Here is a 19,679-nt window from a genome sequence, read left to right as displayed (position 1 = left end):
ATGTTACAACTAAACTTAAATCTTACTCACATAAGTGAATTAAGACGAAATATTGCATTTATTCGTTAATCTTATGTCATAACATGTGTATTTATAACTTTTATTTTATATACTTACAATAAAAATAGCAAAATAAGAAAAGTAAATATTTAACAATATATATATATTTTTTAAATTGTATCATTAGTATTCTAATCATAACATATATGAAGTTACAACTTAAAAATGTAGATGCAATTATTAAAGTGATAGATCTCTTAAATAGATAAACCAAAACAGTAGTAATAGGGAAAGCGGTCTCAATCACAATAGGCTAACAACTGTAATAATTTCAGTATGAAAATAGAATAATAAAATGTGGGAGTAGGGGCATAATATAAACTTTTTATTTAGGAAATTAAAAGTTCTTTGTTCTATTCGGTAATAGAAGAAAGAAAAAAAAGAAAATATAAATATTTTTCATTTCGGGTAAAATTAATTTTGTGATTAAAAATCTAGTTTACAAAGGCTCGGTAACAGTTAAAAATCCATTTACCGCAATGAGTTACTCGGAATGAAGTAACGTTTTCAAATAGTCACAATATACTCGTATACGAGTATTTTATTACTACGGAAAGCAAATAAATTGAAACGGGTACGGTCGATCTCGTATACCGGTGACTGAATCTTACAAAACTAAAATTTTCAAGTTTTGAAATTCTGCTGATAGTGTATGCTCGTGAATTTTAGAGTAAAATATTTGTGTTTAGAATTTTTGGTTTTCAAATTTATAGCATGTAAAATATTTACAGGTATAAAACTATTGACAGCTCGTCACAGAGACGTCTCCACCATAACTATTTCTCATGCCTTATAAGAACACTTGGCATTCGAGCGCTTGCAAACCTACACAAACAAAGTCAAATGCTGTCTACACGCTTGAATTTGTGACAGTTTGCCAAAAGTGCAGACTTAGTATAAGATGTCCCCTAAAATCAATTGACGTGCTTAAGGATGTTAAGTTAATTTAAGTTAAAGTTTTCAGTAAAGACAGGTCGCTGATAAATATAAGGACAGGATAAGCATTCTCTATTAAAAAAATCCCAAACACAGCTGAAAAAGTGTCTGGCCTTACACTTCGTTAGAAACGTCACATTCGGGATAAGATGACATATGTGTCGAAGTGTTCTAGAGAACAGTCCTTAATATGAGGGTTCAGAACCTTTATTTAAAGACCTTTAATGGTTTTGAGTAAAGTGTATAAGTACACAAGTATTATTGTAAAATTGGTATTTCATGAACATATTATTACTATTATAACATGTAAATTTGTATTTTTGAAAATATTTATTTGTTTTGAAACACACAAAGCGGTGCTGGGGATGCCTAAATATTTGATGACACAGATAATAAAAATAAAACATTCAATTAATTTTAAGAAAAGAAATTCCAACTCAATACGTCTTCTTCAAACTTATGTAATTTATATTCTTTTCGATAATACTAATGTGTGTGTACAAAGTAAGATTCACGCACACTTAAGCTTCACTCGCTTCTCTGAAATATTAAGAGCTCGCATGCCAGCCGGCACTTCCGTTACACTTACTCCTTCTATCTACAAATTGAGCATTACATTACATAAGATTACATTATATTATATTGCGTTCTTTTAATATTCATTTTCGTTCAGTAATCTTTACGATTGGATAATCGGTTGTACGTTAAGACGTTACGGCAAGGGCCCAGTAGTTATCACTGGATAGCAGTCGTTAGACATGTCACAGGCCAATTGTGGCTTGAAAATATTTGACAATAAGTGGACTGGCTACGTACTACCTTCGTACCTACGTACTACTCGTACCTTCATTCCTACATTAAAGTGTAGTGGATGCTACAGGTCTCCACTAATTGTGTGAAGAGATCCCAGTCTTTTTACGTCAAAGGTCAAATCAAGGTCAGTAAAAGACGTCCATGGGTGGCCACTTAACAGTAGAAGGACAAAATAATAGTTGCCTAGTTTCATTACATGAAATAATCTTTAAAACAAAGCGTTACCTAACACACCATAATCTTCCACCTAACACAGTGAAAATATTTTACTACAATCCCAGTTCTCTCTCCCAGTTTGATTTGCGCGGCTTGCGCCAAAACTTGTAAATTAAATGGATTTGTGACGTTCTGGAACGAACTCTAAGCAGCTTGCGTGTTGAGAAAAATCCTTGTTTCACAAATTGTACTCAAAAATTCGCAAGTAGAATGGTAACAAAAACGCACAAACTAAAGTGGAAACAGAGAAAATCGTTTTATTATAAATTAGATTAGAGAGAGTGCGGCAGGATAATGTCTGTTACAAGGAGAAAGCAGCAAATGGACGCATTACAACAAAAAACTGGAAGGCGGGTGAAAATGGCAGCGTTAGACGCTGCTGGACGGGAGACATACTTAACAAAGGCGTTCAAACTTAGTCCTCAGGGGTAGCATTGCTTTTGTGGCTGAGGTAGGACTATAGTCATATCTGGGGTTACTTACAGATCCATGGGCAGCAGTAACCACTTATATTAGTTATACTGAATAGTGGTTTCGTCCTTCAACCTCATAAGGCAGAAAGTTGAAAATATTTTCGTTCCGTTCCAACACTTTACTGACTGGCGCCGCGTGCTCCAAACTTGTAAATTAAGGCGATTTGTGTCGTTTTTTAACGAGCTCAGCTAAGCAGCTCGCGTGTTAAGAGACTTTCAGATTCTCCGCTCAAAAAAGTGGCAAGTGGAACGAAATTTAAATGTGGTTAAATATTCAGTTAGTAAAGTTAGTCTTAAATGTCGTTAGCGTCTAGCGTTGACGTACAAGTATATTAGAATTTGAAATATTTACTACTACTACTACTTTTGATGTTTAGAGCACGGTAAGGAAACAGTAGAGTTGATATATATCTACAGGTGATTACCGTTACGTAAAAACTAAACAATAGAAAGTCATTTGTTTTTTTTTATTTATTTAGTTTATTCTATTTTTTTAACATATAGTTGCAAAATCATATTTTGCATGTTAATATACGTCTGTATTTAGCTACTTATTCTATTATGTATTTTAGTTATTAAAGTGTCACACACATTTTTAAAACCACGTAAATAATGTTGAATTATATATACTTCAATATAAAAGTTACGATTAAAGACCCAGTGATCCTCCAAAGAAACGGAATTAGAGAAACGAATTAAATTTCAAGTTTATCTTTTGAAACGCAACTCGGAAATTCCTGTAAATAACAAATCTTTGATCGAAATTCAAATTATTGTTGATATTGCGAAAGTACGATCATAAAGGTTCGATGAAATGAAACTTTGACGAATTATAAATATTGGTTTGTTTGTTTTAATCTAGCCTTAACCCACGGCTTTGTGCACGTGGATTTCCCTTCTGTATTGTTTGAAAGAAAGAAAGAAAAATCATTTATTGGGTAAAATATAAGAATTAACAAAAAAACATTCTCTAATAACTAAATTTGTATTTAAATATTGTGTTACAAAAGGCGTTGGCTTGAAACTCGTGGAGCGTTTTACAACCGTTACCGTGCGCAGACGCAGAATCGCAAAGTTTTCAAAAGTAAATGCAACTGGAACCGTAAATTGAGTTACTAAATTTTAAACATGTATTCTAGAAATGATAATATGTAAATATTACAATACTATGTTTAAAATCACAGATCTAAGCTACAATATAATGTAGATTGCAGATCATAGTTAAAATTCGAAGTGAAACAAACTTTTAACAAATAATAATATTATCTAACACACTTTAGTAGCTATTCAAAATTATTTGAACAATATTTCGCCCGCAGCATCGAGCATACAATTGTCTCAAAACGTAAAAACATCTTTAAAGTTTTTACTTAAACATGTTCATTTCTTTCCAAAATATTACTTTTTTTCTGTTTATTTTATAATATAGGAGTAGCAGACGAGCATGCAGTCCAACTGATGGTAAGTGGCTATTGCCGCCCATGGACATCTGTAATCAACCCCAGAGAGGATTAGATATTCTTACCTGAGGTCGGCCACAGATGTGCCGCTACCCCTGAGAACTAAGCTGGAATGCTTCGGAAAAGTCTGTCTCCCTTACCACACCCTTCAAACCAGAACACAGCAGCCCTTAACGCTAATGTTATAAGGCAGAAACAGGTATGGCGGTGGTGCCGCCGAAGTCGAACCACAAAGGGTTCTACCACCTTCCATTATTACAAATGTAAACAAAAATCATCAACATATTTCAAGCTTAATCACCAAAAATGTTATTGATATATTACTGATACTTCGATTATATATATCTGTAAACAATAATGTAAACATTGGTTCATTTATTTTGTATAAATTGAAAATACTTGAATTTGTTTCACTACACTCGATTTTAATTTGATTACAGTGTCGTTGAAGTAAACGAGATTTAATAATTTGGGTTTACAATTTTGTATTGGGTTGATTTAATTTTGAAGAGTTTTTCACCCTTCAGACTTAAAAGTTCAGAGTTACTTTATTAGATTGTAAAGCTTATATCTGTAGTATTTAATTTCTAATTTGACGTAAACGTCGTAACAATAAACGCCTGCATAATATAATCAATCTATTTTTTCAAGATCGAAATTTGACAATTTCTAGTAACAGTAAAACATTGGATTTATTTTTATTAAAACGCGAATAGTATATACATGCTTTGTTTTATTATATATAAGTAGGAGACGAGCATGCAGTCCACCTGATGGTAAGTGGCTACTGCCGCCCATAGACATCCGTGATCAGAGATAGGATTAGATATTCCTATAAGCTGGAACGCCTCGGATAAATATGTCTCCCTTACCACATCCTTCAAACCAGAATTATATCCAATCTCAAAAAATAAATAAATACATTTTTATATTTATTGCTGAAAGAAACTACGAATTAGTGGGCATTTTGTCGCTGTCGTAATTAAACCACCCAAAAAGCAACCAGTTTTAATAGCTGCTATCCAATAATACCTCGGTTTAAAAATCTTTATGCTCAAAAGAATCTGAAGAATTCAATTATAATGAGAACTTATCTAAACTTAAAATTAAGTACAGTATTCGGCGTGCGTACAAATATTTATTAACTACTATTTATTACCGATGACCTTAATGAACATGAAAGTGCGTCTGATTTCCCATTAGTGACTCCCCATTTACGTCATGAAAAAGTCGGTTAAATACAGCCTAACAATCCAAGCCACAGATTTAAACGAGTTTCCATCCCCAGTCTATTAGCATTATTACGACAAAACCCTTATATTTTTTTCCCATACGCAGCACATATCAACACGAGCTTATTAAAATAATAATTTATTTACTGGTGAAACCCTTTGAAATTTTTCACATACATCAACACATGAGACGATATTCTAAACGATTTGAGTCCGCAATTTAAAAGCGGAATGACCTCACGTTGTTTATTATTTATGTTAACCCTTAAATTGTGGACGCCCTAAATCAAGACATACGTCAGAGGGTTAAAGGCCGTACATTCCCCGATCCCGGAAATTTAACCCTCGCGCGCCGCTAAATACGTTATGAAAGTGTTTGGGAAAAATACATCATGTCCATTGTTATCTGATTGAATTTATTGGCGAAACGGATTGTTATCTGACGGTTATAGATTTTAATTTTATTGTAAACACATTTTGATTTGAGGTTTTGTTTTGTTTGATGTAATTTAATTTGATAGTAACACATCTGTGGTCGATCTCGGGTAGAGCTGTGTTTCTATCTGGGATTGATTACGGATGTACATATAGTTACCGTTAACAATCGGATGGCCAGCGTACTCGTTTGCTACATCTATAATAAAAAAAACATTGAGACGTTATGTCCAGTTTAAGTCTTATTACAGCTACGCAACTATAACTGACATAGATAGAATTCTAATTCTATTAGATGATTCAATATCCATAAGCGGAAGTAATTTAAACAATTAGGTATATATTTTTAAGGTTATTTTGTTTTTTTATCCATATTTTAGTTCGCAAACAGTTACAATGTTTTAACAAACCTATACAATCGCACATACAGATGAATTAAACGACCTACATCTCTTCCAAGCGACTTCCACAAACAACTATACAGAATGGATTACAGAATTCACCGAATTTTATTCCGACCAATATAATAAAGTATGAAACAAAAGTACATTCATTGTACACCGCTCAATCTTACGTGTTGTACCGTTATCATTCGCGCTTGACTTACAGTCCGTGGGTAATAAATGGACCCATAAATTTTAGTAGGTGTCACACCAAAAATACGATAAGTTTTATTTTTGTAAACAATTTTACCGTTCGAATTTTATACGGTGTGAATAAAATTTGTGGACGCGGGAAGGGTTAGCTTGTTTCAGTCGTAGTATAATCCTCTGTCACACTATTACAACTAAACTGTACTCTTAATAACACTTACGCGGCCTTACCACAGACCGTCAGAAACTCTGTAAGTGCATGTAACATGCACTACAATTTATTAAAACATTTATTTCAGCAACAATTTGCACAAACATAATACATTACAAAGGCTTGTACAGATATCCTTAAAGGGTCCAGCACAAATTTTGCCAAAATATTTTTCGACGCCTTGAAACGCAAAAGAATCGATTCAGTTCTTAGCGATGATACAGAATATTTTAAAGAGAACATGCACTTACAGGCACTCGAAAAGCATTACCCTCTGCAACACTAAAAACTACCTTCTCTTCAAAAATGATGCATTGCAAGCTACGCGATAAATTAGCTACCACTATAAATCTCACACAGACAATTTAATCCCCTTAAATATTTTCAACTCACCATTTATTTCGCTGTCGTGGGTTTTTTCAAATTTGATTTTTCTTGTCATTCTATTCCGCGGCGCTCTTTAATTTCGTTGAGTAGTGCATCGCTGCAAGAATATATGTTGGTACCGACATACCTTTTACTCTTTCCTATTCTTTGTAAATAAAATATGTCATGTCAAACTGTCTTAGCTGTTCGCGTACAAAGTTCAGCTTATATTGAATTTGTGGAATTTCAATGCATAACGACTCTAACATGATTTCAAAGTCTCATCTCTGTTCAATTTTTAAATTTTACATAATTGTTTTCATAATTGTTGTATAAAAGATACTTATGATAACACATACAAAACCTTACATGCCCAAGATGAAACCCTGTTAAAATCAATGACATTTAATCATTGATCAACTCGGATTATCCCTGTAGTTCCGGGACAAGAATAGGGCTACGGTATCCCCTGCCTGTCGTAAGAGGCGAATAAAATGGGGCTTCTGGGGTCGTGGGTAGCAAGATTGGGAGCTCGAACCACCCGGCCATCGGCCCCGGGAAGGACAGCGGTATGTGTGGTCGCATACCATCGTACGCACCAGACGGTGAGGCGAGCGTCAAGCTCACCTGAGTGGAGCCCGACGGAGCAAAGCGCTAAGAGGACTCCGGTTGCGTTCCTTTAGAGATCCCGGAGTCCTCTACGTAGCGCCGATGACGGCCACCGGGGGGTTTTAGTGCGGTAAGAGTCCCACATAACCCTGTGTCGCTCCTACGGTATCGGGTACCTTTTGAAGTTTTCCCCCTCGTGAACAAAAAAAAATGGTTAACTAAGGATAATTTGTTTCCAAAAAGTTTGAATGAATACAGTAATGATAATATACAAGATGGATAACTTCATACAATTAAATGAAAATTTTGATTTTAAGTGTATTTTATTGCAATAATAAAAATACACTTAAAATCGTTTTTCTTTTTTCAAACAAAACTAATAGCAAATAATGTGGTAAAAATAGAACGCCTTCTATAACATCAGTTACATTGTTACATTGGAGTGTAAATCTTTCATACAGTAAATGCATCAGAATCCTCGTCCTTCATTCGGTAATGCAATAATATACTCGTCTCTTCCTTCACTTAGATACAGCTGCAACAGCAACGCAAGAGAAATTATGTTGTAAATGAAATTAATATCTCTGATTGTATTTTTATGCAGTAATTGAGCTTTGGTATGTTTGTCTCCGCAAAAAAGTAGTAATAGCTAGACTGATAAGATTTCTATGTAATGTTTCATTTGTATAAAAAAAAGTGTTCTTACATACATAATTATCCCCAATTACCTACGGGAACGGAAATATTATGCGTTTCTCAACATTTAAACAATAGTATCAGATAGATGACATTCTTTCACTTTTACTACCACTACTTACTTTGACGACCAGCGTGGCGGAGCGGTCACCATACCGGTCTGACGCGCAACGGGTCCCGGGTTCGATCCCTGGCCAAGCAGATATCTAAATGATGGATTTAGATTTCTGTTTCTGGGTCTGGGTGTTTGTGTATTTGTCTATAAGTGTGTCCATGGTACCCACGATACAGGGAATCCTAGTGTGGGGCTGTGAGTGTAGAAAGCGTTTTACTTACTTCCCGGAATTATTCATATCACACTCACACTGTAGAACTTTGAAACGGGTTCAAGTACTTTTATTTATTTTTTTATTATTAAACTGATATATCAATACAACCTCCATAGCCATCTCTTATCACCAGATCACAGTTTAATATGTTTGTCGCAATATATTTTTAAAGCAATATCTGTTAGCGGGCATGTTAGGATGTCTGCGCTGTCAACGGATGACAATGGTTAAGCTGAGGCTTATGTCGATTGGATTTATGGTTAAGGTACTTGTCTCATAACGATTGATTAAATCTTGTTGTCAGTAGCGACGTAAGACTTAAATTTTATGTGGGCAATATATTTTGCGGGGCCCTTTGCCACAAAACAATGTAAACAGTGACGGACTAAGGTCGGAGGCCCGGTGGGGAAAGTGGAACGGAGGCCCCTAGTCTAAAAAGTTGATTTGATTTTACAAAATTACAAATGTCACATTGATTTTAGTTATTGGTTCATTCAAGCGACTTTTTTTTTGTAACCGCTAGAGCCGCGAGGCCCCCTGGGTCACAACGCCGTGGACGGATGGCCCACGTCGCCCTCGACTTACGCCGCCTCTCCTTGTAGTGTCAAAACGTTCTTCAATTCACTTATTGATACGTACAACAAATTTATAAGAAACTAGTGGTACCCGCGGCTTCGCCCGCATTTTAAAGAAATAATATGACATACATAAAACGGAAAATTTGTACCTGCATTGGAATGACAGTGATGCCATCTGTCGAAAATTGGTCTTACCAACTCCCAAACCCTCGTGGGCTCTTGGACAACAACTTTGCTAAAGATCGTCACTTGATCAAATGAATAGTTTCCGATTCTATACTTACTCACGAATTTTCTTTTCCCACGGACTAAATTGTGAATCTAAACCATTCTCAAGTCCCGTTGGAACACACACAACAAATTTTATCAAAATCAGTCCAGTCGTTTGGGAGGAGCTCAGTGACACACGTACATAAGAAATATATATATATATAAAGATTATATTAATTAATTATCTTTTACAAACGACGTGTAAATTAAACACAGTTTTTATTAAGCACAAGAAATGTGCTGAGAAAATAACTTCAAGTAATAATATTGAGTATAGTAGTCCGACTTCTAGGCATTCTATAGTCTAAGAACATCGTAGTGGCCGGCAGTTGGATAGTTACCGCTTGGATGGATTATTCGTTAACTTTCGTGCACGTTTCCGTAATGTTAATGGCGTATCAAGTAGTCTATTTCGGTTTTCATTAATCGATAGCTACCATTTCCTTACTGTACATCCACATGATAAAATCCTTCAAGCAGGGGAGGCTTTTTATGGAATAAGAGTAGCAGACGAGCATGCAGTCCATCTGATGGTATGTGGCTACTGCAGCCTATGGACATCTGTTATCTAGAGATCGGCCACAGATGCGCCGTTAAGCTTGAACACTAAACTGGAATACCTCGGAAAAGTATGTCTCCCTTACCACACCCTTCAAACCAGAACACAGCAGCACTTAACTCTGCACATAAGGTAAAGGTGGTGGTGCCGGGATCCAACCACAAAGGGTTCTACCACCTTCAATCCTCTATAGAAAGTTCCGAGTAACTCCACATAAAATGATCGCAGCTTACTTATATACCCCACCGTATGATAGAGCTCTTCAATAGCAGTCTAGTACAGTAATGTATTGAGTTACAAATCCGCACATCAGTCTAGCCTCGCGTACCTCGGTAACATTAGAATAATCTGATTTGGTGTCTGGTTTTAAACTGGATTGGTATACTATTTTCTATATGTCACATGTAAATGCAATTGAAGTGATTTCAAAGGGCTTATTTACATAATCAGTCGCTAAGTATATTTAATTCTTATTTTCCAATACGTTTATTTCAAAAAAATAAAACTGACATATTTGTTGATAAAATTGCCTGTCATACTATTGATACGTTGGGTTTATTTTTTACAATATATGAACTCTTTTTACGGATTTTTAGATTACTGTAAAAGCACCCTTCATAAAACAAGCTTATGCTCTTAAACTTATATTTTATAGCATTTCAGTTTTGTGCCGCAAATTAGTACACGTTTCGTTCATTCCAAATATTACTTTAAAAACATAGTCATACAATTCCAACTTCTTGGACATGTCCTTCTCATTTTTTTACATTGGCAGTTAAACAGATACGTTACAAATTTATTTAGATTTAGCTCGTAGTGTGAACTAAAGTACTAAATAACAACATACTAAACACAGGTTACCAGAATTGCTAACAACCGCTCTAAACGGGCGTAAACAAACCGTGCCCACGTAAAGTCGAGGAAAAAATACAAAGACATAAAAGTGATATGTAACAGGCACGTGTAAATGACGTTCGGAGTAATGTAAAATATTGCCGAGCGAACGTGATCCTAGCACCGGCGCTAATGTTTGTGATGTTAAGTTAAATTTGAATTTAACATTTTTGTTAACTTAGCGGCTTAATATTAGGAAGAATGAAGGTAAATGTTTAGAATAACGAACTTAACATATTTTGTGACGAGGTTTGTACGTAGTAAGCACATCACTACTGTTATTGTGGTTCTTCGAAATGACGAAGACAGGATATGAAAAGAAATATTATTCTTATGTTGCAAATTAAAAAAAGAGCTCTAAGGAAAACGAAATTATAAATTTTTAGATTCCTATAAAATTTTGAAAGTCCATTTGTCGGAAACAGATGAAAATCGATGTGTAACTAAGTCCGTACTTATTTTGATTAAAACCTCAATTTCGTTTTTTTAGCCTAAGGGTTGAAGTTAATCACGAAAAGCACAACATTGGTTCTGAAACCACAATCTTACCTGAAGAAAACTTTCTAAACGTCTTCTGAATACAGTTCCTTAGAACAAATGTACCTTCGGATGGCTTTTCATCTCAACCCTTTCAGCGAAGCATTCACACAATTTTGAATACCCTGTCCCGAAGGATTTGTTCCGTTTTAGGGAATCATAGAGGTGTAAGCTTTGATGACCAAAAACTATTTGGAATTGAAGGCGTTTTATGAAAACTTTACCAAAATTTCTTTTTTTTATTGAAGACAAATATGTATATTTTTTATTTTAGAGTTTTTGTATTTTTTTGTTGTTGCGTTGTTTTTTTTGTAAGTGTTGGTATTACTGTTGTTGATATATTGTGGTAAATACGCTACCATACCTGCTTCTGCCATATGAGAGGTTTTATAAAGTCGATTCCTATAAATTGTAGCCAACAAATTCATTTACTCGTGCGTACCATTTGTCATTATTCACAATAAAGTTAAATTTCGAAGTGTACGTTAATATTAAATCACTCGATGTCGTTGCATATTAATACAGATATCAATATAGATGTAAATTATATAGAATGGTCCGCTTGATGAAGTTAAAAAAACAACCAACTTGTTACTGCGCTCAACCGACGCAGTAAAAACATTTCCATTGAAATCGTACTCCGAAATTTCGTTTACAATTTCCACGCTACGTTCACACGGCGTGACAACGGCGACAAGTGTACTGGCGAAAAAAAATATTTTTGACAAAACAATTCCCGCGGTAAAATTGGGCATTTTCGTCACCGAGTGTACCTGGATGTTTCGCACCTGCAAATGGGTTGGTTGACCGACGAAAAGCAAACGCGGTACAGTCGCACTAAAGTCGATTTTACAATCAACGGAGTATCGGGTCATGAATATTGAAATGACTGGACCGACCGATAGTTAGTTAGGAATTTTTAAGTCGCCAGTTTTAACTGCTAGTAAATTTGCTATCGCGCTTAAATATTTTATTGATACGGGAACTTATTACCGGTTCTCTATTGGATTGTTAAACAGAAACCCCGCCCTGTCCTATAACAGGACTTTTTATATCACTGAAGTGGGTAACGATCTTGAGGTCCATCATTAGTGGTCACTGCCGCCAATTGGTATCTGTAACCAGCTCCATGCCCGACCGTGGTAGTAATAGGATGACAAAGACGACATTTCCTTTATGATGCTCTATCCTGGCATATTAATTACATTAAATTTCTGTCCTTAGAAACTTTAGATGTAACTGTAACTTTAGATGTTTTTCAACACATCTTCGTGAACATCAACCTCAAAAAACCGTTCTAACTGCATATCATGGTTGTGTCGCCTCAACACTTAGATATGGTATCATATTTTGGGGTAATTCGATAGATAAAGATATTGCATTCAAAGCACAGAAACGCTGTATCAGGTCGATGTGCAACTTAAAACCATGGGAGTCATGCAAACTTTATTTTAAACATCTTAAAATCCTAACAATGCCATGTCTCTATATATTAGAGTGCAGTATATTTGTGTACCTTAACATTCACCTATTTGAGTTTAAGACTCGAGCACGTAGAGCAGCTAACTTATGTATATTAGCATCCAAAACACACTTATATAAACAAAGTATATTTGTCAAAGCCCCAATTATATATAATAAGTTACCCGCAACGATCCGTGCCACTATTGCAATAGAATTAGTTAAGCGAAAATTATATAATTTTTTAATTGACAAGTGTTATTACTCATTAAATGACTTTTTAAATGACAAATCTATATAATAATCACTGTTATCCAATATAAATTATTTTCCATTACAATTTAATTCAAATGACTAATAATAATCATTATATTTCTATTGTTGTAATTAATATTTTATATTGTCTGCTACTAATATTTTATTGCACAATTATTGTATGCCCACCTGCGGCGGGAATATGTTGTACTCAAAATACTATGTTTGTACCATGTACCCATGTTCCACAATAAATTATATTTGATTTGAAAAAAAAAAAAAAAAAAAAAAAAAAAACATCCATGGCAACCATCACACGGCTGTGAGCATAGAAAGTGACATAATAAAAAGATCTTACACTCAACGAAGTATTCTGAAAATGTGATTTTTGGGAAAGGAAAAGGTGGAAGAGCTTACAGCAAATCCACTCTGCTCCATTAGGGAAGGGATACATGCTAAAGTTACGTTCCCTTTTATCTATGACACGCAGGTTTTAGCAGCGTGTTTTCCTCGAAGCCGTAGTGGCGTAAATAAATAGTAAGCAGTTGTTTACTTTGCGTCTTGGTTTGATGGAAATACTACTTGCAGCTCTGATATACTACCAACACTAATTTAGACGAATCTTAGTCGAACTAAACTATCTGGCATTAAAAAACTTACATTTAGAATTTCAAAAAAATGTAATCCTCATACATACAAATTATGTATAAAACTTTTGAAGCAATTTATGGATTGAAAACCATAAAAATGAAAACTGGACATCTAGATGGCTAGTTATTTAAGTACATTTGTTATTATAAACATTTTCATCGAATTTCTATTTGTCCATTTATAAATCTTACTTTTATTTATCGATAGGTGTAGGCTAAATTATTTAGTTTTATTATGTAGTCAGTTTGTACTCAAAGATTCAATTTGGATCGTGTAACAGGTTTTAAATTATTTATTGATTCAGATAGATCTTATTTAGGTCAGTTGAATACTTGTGTAGCTTGAGTGGCCTTTCAAAATCATTTCTCCTACAAAAATGTGCCTCTCTTTACCCTACCTACTATATAATATTCTTGGGAATATTCCTTATCATTTTATAGTATGGAATTTATGGCGTATTCCAAAACTGATACTTTTCTATCTCAGAGACTTCAACAAAGTATTTCGCAGCACTTCAAACCGGATGACTGAAACGGAAATTTCTCACAGAGATGACAACGTTTTGTAGGTCAAAATATTCAGACTTCTTCGACAGGCATAGTGTAGGAGATGACCGATTGGTTTCAGTTAATAATGACAGATTTATTCTGGTAGGAGTCGCTCGTGTGTTCAGAAATGCAAGGGGCAACTTGCTTCGAGGAGGGCCTAAAGGCACCACGCTGGGGAAGCACCGGGGCGTTCGTTTTTGTGATCCCGAGGCTTCTCTTTATACGTAGTGAGTGCCAACGAGGGGGTTTAGTGAGTAGAAATCTCACATAACTCGATCTTTTCCCCAGAACGTTAGGTATCGTTAGAAAATCGACACATTTCAGACCTATATCCCCAAGATTCAAAATTTCAATCCACTCGGTTAACACCGTTCCTAAACCAGTCTGCAAACTTATTCTGAATTTTGTCTCAAACTACTCTTCACACTAACAAAATGATGACGGTATTTTAGTAACACATAATTTTCTCATACGGAATTTGATAACCATATAACATCAGCGGGTTTATGTTGACATAAACAAAGGGATGGGCTGTCTGACAATTCATTGTTATGGAGCCTTAAAGATGCAAAGGGAAGGTAAACCGCCACCGGCTATAAAGTATATGATGTTTATTCTTATGAAATTAGATTCACTTTGGATTGCTTCCCGTTTGCTGTTGAGTGTTCTATGACATAATTTAAGTGTTCTAACTTTTTACTTCCAAATGTAGGGTTGTAAAAACAAAATAGCTTTTTATATGCTTTAGCAAAACTAATGTTGTGTTCATATTAGATACGAGAATTGTGACTTCTTTTAGACTTTGATGCTTTAGAGTTGCCGAGTGATTTCTAAAATCTTAACTATCTATTAGTCTAGTGGATCTTGTTTGTCTGGCCGTTTAGCTATGAATTCGTCACAACAAGCGACAGCTAAAAGCTGGACAACAAACTTACACCCATTATTAATAAACTATCTAACTTGATAAATTGACCATTAAAGACTTTTAAATTGACCATTTCTAGTAGAAATAAATTGTCAAAAACCGATCCTTGGTGCGTGAAACAATGGGTTGATTGAATATTATAATGAGCGACAAGGAACAAATTTATATAAATCTATGACGCATGCCATGGGGTTGAGCGACAGGCAACAGCGGTGCAGCATCTATGAAGAGCGGCCAAAAGTCGCGCCGCTCGCGCTTATCGCTAAGCCCAAGTCTGCTGATGCAGATTCTTAACCGCGGGAGAGTAATGAATATGATAGGATTATTTAAAATCTTTTAAATATTAAAAATTAACTGTCTTATCTCACATAAAAAATACAGCACGTCGCGTTTTTACGTTAATTATTTATAGCTGGAATTTGTCTTCATAATACTAAATTATTTCATAAGTCCAAAACGGAAATTACCGCGCAAATTTTTCGTTTGACGCGAAACAGCGTGCCTTAATGTTTTATAACTATGTTGGTTGGCCTCAGTAGACTCATATAATTATGAACTTTAACGAGATATAGCCTTAGTAATGAATCCTCAGAACGCCCTTTTAAGTACGTATTATACTTTGTTAGAAAGTATAATACGTACTTAGTTCCAAAAAATCGTTCTATAAGTCTATCTCCAAAGTCAAAAATACATGACTACAAAATGTCAGGCAAGTGAACAAGACATTTAACATTACGTAACCCTATGTCAAAGAAGCGCGTCTGCCGGATGCAGGAAGATGCCGTGTGTCGAGCGGCAGCGCGGCCCAGTTCCTGCATTTATGCCGTCATTTTATATGCCACGCTGGAATATGCCATTTTTAGCTTTAGCTAGAATACGATCATCTGGGTTAGCAAATGAATAAAGACAGAATTCCAGAATTAGAAATAGTTACGATGAAATTAAATTAAAAAGGTTTTGCCATTGTTTAATTTTCGAATCAGAATGAACAATGACGTCGGTTAGTGAATGAATGTGAAAAACGGATATTTTTTCATAGAATTTTAAATTATTACAATGAAAGGAAACGTATTGTTTCAAAAATATTTCAATATAAATGACAAAGGAAACTGTAGTTACATTATTCAATATTAAACCTTTTGCAGATTGTGACTGACTTATAAAAGCAACTTTGCGCGCAATCAGACGTGGTCTTTCAATGTGAGCCACATAGGAAGACTCAAAGTCGCTCAGCGAGCTATGGAGAGCGCTATGTTTCGAGTGGACTATTAAAGGCTGATGAATGAATGGATGTATGGATGGATGGATGGATGGATGGATGGATGGATGGTTGGATGGCGCAAACAGAAGTTGGATAAATGACCTATAAATTCCAATCAGTAATTTTTAGCAATCGTGAAGGCTTCTCAAAGACCTTATGCGGTTAAATATGAAACTACGAACCTAACACTAACTACACTTCACTAACACTAAACCTTACTTCACCAATGGGCATTGAAAAATGAGCTGAAATGTGCACCTATTTTGTGGAATAATTTGGGAACAAACCTGCAATCACAACCTAGACTACCAAGGACTCACCTGATTCGCCTTAATCTTTAAAGCAAATTGCGCCAACTAATATTTTTTTATATATAATTATACCTAAGCGATGAGGCAGACGGGCTACCTGATGGAAAGCAGTTACCGTCGCCTATGGGCATTTGCAACACCAGAGGAGTCACCAATGCATCGGCGGCTTTGGAGGAGAGCACTTTTTACACCTTTTTGAAGCGTTCCGGGAATACCTCGGGAGGAAGTTCATTCCACATCTTACACGTCCGTGGCAAGAACTTCCGTGCAAACCGAACCGTGGAGGACCGTCACGAGTCCAGTTGGTGTGGATGGAACTTCATCCTTCGGCGAGTGTTGCGATGGAGAAATGGTGACGTAGGCACCAGGTCAAACAGTTCCTCGGAACACTCACCATTGTAAAGCCGGTAGAACACGCAGAGGGAACCTATGTCCCTCCGCAAGCTTAAAGGTTCTAACCGATCGGAGGTCCTGGGGTCGGTGACGATTCGGATCGCGCGTTTCTGAACGGAGTCAAGTGGGTTAAGTAGGTATTGAGGGGCCCGTGCCCAGAGATGAGAATTTATAACAAAGCCGAAACAAATTTAAGTTCTATTCTCTACAAAAAAAATGAATATATAAAAGAAAACCTAAGTGAAACATTATACCTACAGTACAAACAAAACATTTCCGAATTGCAAAAGTTATTATCGTTCGGTACAATAAAAAATGATATTTAAAAACACGAAACAAACAAGCGGACGCCGCAATATTTCTCCCACGAAGAGTTATTGCTGATCTAAAAATCTGATTTATGGTACAACAAAAAATTTATGAGTAAACAAAGTTTTGTTGCCGGTTCGGTTTGAGTGTTCCATATGTAAGTCTCTTCAATTGCGGTTTTCTTGTAAATGAATTAAATTATGAGCCGATTGATTTATAAATTTTTCGAGTCTTCGCTAATAAGGTCGATTCGATTTCGAAGGTGGTAGCACCCTTTGTGGTTCGACTCCGGCGGCACCACCGCCACATCTATTTCTGCCTAATAATAGCAGTGTTAGGCGCTGCTGTGTTCCGTTTTGAAGGGTATGGTAAGGGAGACATACTTTTCCGATAAGTTCCAGCTTCGTCCTCAGGGGTAGCGGCGCATCTGCGGCCGACCTCAGGTAGGAATTTCTAATCCCATCTGGGGTTGATTACAGATGTCCATGGGTGGCAGTAGCCACTTACCATTAGGTGGACTGCATGCTCGTCTGCTACTCTTATATTATAAAAAAAACATTATCGAATCTCAGATCTCTTTGTAGTTCGACTTCGGATCCATCACAGTTACACTTATTTGTTGCAGGGCGTGGTAAAGGAGACATTTTTATCCGAGGCGTTCCAGCTTAGTCCTCAAGGGTGGCAATTCATCTATGGCAAACCTCAGATAAGACTGATCTTATTTTGGGACTTATTACAAATTTTCGTAGGCGGCAGTTGCCAGTAGGCATCAAGTGGACGGCATGTTCGTTTAAAATATTTTGTTTATAATTATAGTTATTATTTTGAGAATATTTACTTAAACAAGAAAATTTAATTTCTAAATTCTATTTCAAATTCCTTATCTACTAGGTATAATATTTTCTCTTGGCTAATAAAGAGACAAATACTTTTAAATTACGATAATTTTAATTCTATTTAAAATTATTATGTCCATAGGTATGTACAATTAATTCCTTATCACACTCCATCACAGTCGACTGCGTTCGACCTCTAAACCACTAATCTATTGATAGCGGCTATTACGATAATGAATCTAAAATCGTATTCGCATTCAAACCACCATAACCCCGGTTTAACATTATGAAACAGTTCTCGCCAGAGTAAATAACAGTTCTTCAAACAATTCGCTACTCCACTAAATTGTGAACAAAACACCAGTGAAATGAATCCTGGGAATGTTGAATGGGGAATTATGAAGCAGGAATATTCCGGAGCGTACTAAAATCTCAATTAGCGTTATTGGCAACCATGGTAAAAGTTTATTCCGCACTCGCCGGGAATTGAAGTCGGGTCGCAGAGTGTAAATTACCGTCGTGGTCTCATTTGTTAGGTGAGATGCGGACAACGGTTTGAATGGCCTCTGCTAACCAAGAATAAGTTATAAACAATTTTCTGCCGGCACTAGCCAAGCCAAAGAAACGGCGGTAAAGAGAGGCGGTACAGTAACTACTGTACTTACTATTGGTATTTTTTTTGTTATCGAAGCGATATATTGATTACGTCTGCATTATAATCTACCACCAAAATAATATAGTTATAACTTACAATTTATTTTCTGCTTTAGTATTCCTTGGTAAAATCTGAAAAGAAAAAAAGAAAATTTAAACTCTTCAAGACACCAAGTATACATACACCATTTGATTTATATCTACAGTAAGTCAGTACGTTTCTAACCTTGAGATTCAAATCGAAGTATTTCATAGGAAATACGCCTTACTATATCATCAACCCAATACTGTCCCACTGCTGAGCACGGGTCTCCTCTAATAATGAGAAGGATTAGGCCGTAGTCCACCGCTGGACGCGCTGTCAAAGTGCGTATTGGTAGATTTCACATACATTTGACATTTTTTTTATAAAGCTCTTATGTATGCAGGTTTCTTCACGATTTTTTCCTTCACCATTAAGCAAGTAATTAATTTCCCGAGTTTCTTAACCACTAGGCTATCACGCCTTACTATATCCTTCAAAATACAACACAACCGCAGTTAAAATTCACCTTTTGAAGCATAAGTAAAAATAAATGTGCAATTAATTAACTAAATGTCAGTCTAAAACTATTAGCATCACGAGCATAATAGTAAGAATTCATAATAAGCACAGTCCTTAATTACTCCGAATATGGAACAACGTCTTTAGACGAAGACTGTTGTCTTAACCGTGAATAGAGTAATCTATCAAGTAGAACAAGGACGCATTTTAAAGATGCGTTTTATTCAAATCCAACTCCTTATTAAAATCCTTTCTTCTAGTCCA

At 35.6% G+C, this 19,679-nt stretch overlaps 1 protein-coding gene across 4 annotated transcripts in view; it reads right to left on the bottom strand.

The window, feature by feature from the left end:
- The window catches only part of Con (leucine rich repeat protein connectin), a 292,778-nt gene that overhangs the window by 113,420 nt on the left and 159,679 nt on the right, over nt 1–19,679 (bottom strand). For 2 of the 4 annotated variants that reach the window (XM_073074022.1, XM_073074029.1), the window contains exon 1: nt 18,969–19,002. The exons of the other annotated variants lie outside the window; for them this stretch is intronic. The gene's annotated coding sequence lies outside the window, so the exon portion shown is untranslated. Of the gene's footprint in view, nt 1–18,968; nt 19,003–19,679 lie in introns of those variants that run through there. 4 annotated transcript variants of the gene reach the window in all.

This window comes from Epargyreus clarus, unplaced genomic scaffold (genome assembly GCF_041222505.1).
Source record: "Epargyreus clarus isolate Ecla_fem2 unplaced genomic scaffold, WU_Ecla_fem_2.2 ptg000001l, whole genome shotgun sequence".
Taxonomy (NCBI): Eukaryota; Metazoa; Arthropoda; class Insecta; order Lepidoptera; family Hesperiidae; genus Epargyreus; species Epargyreus clarus.
The sequence above is the reverse complement of the archived record's forward strand: the minus strand, read 5'-3'. Positions and strand labels throughout refer to the sequence as shown.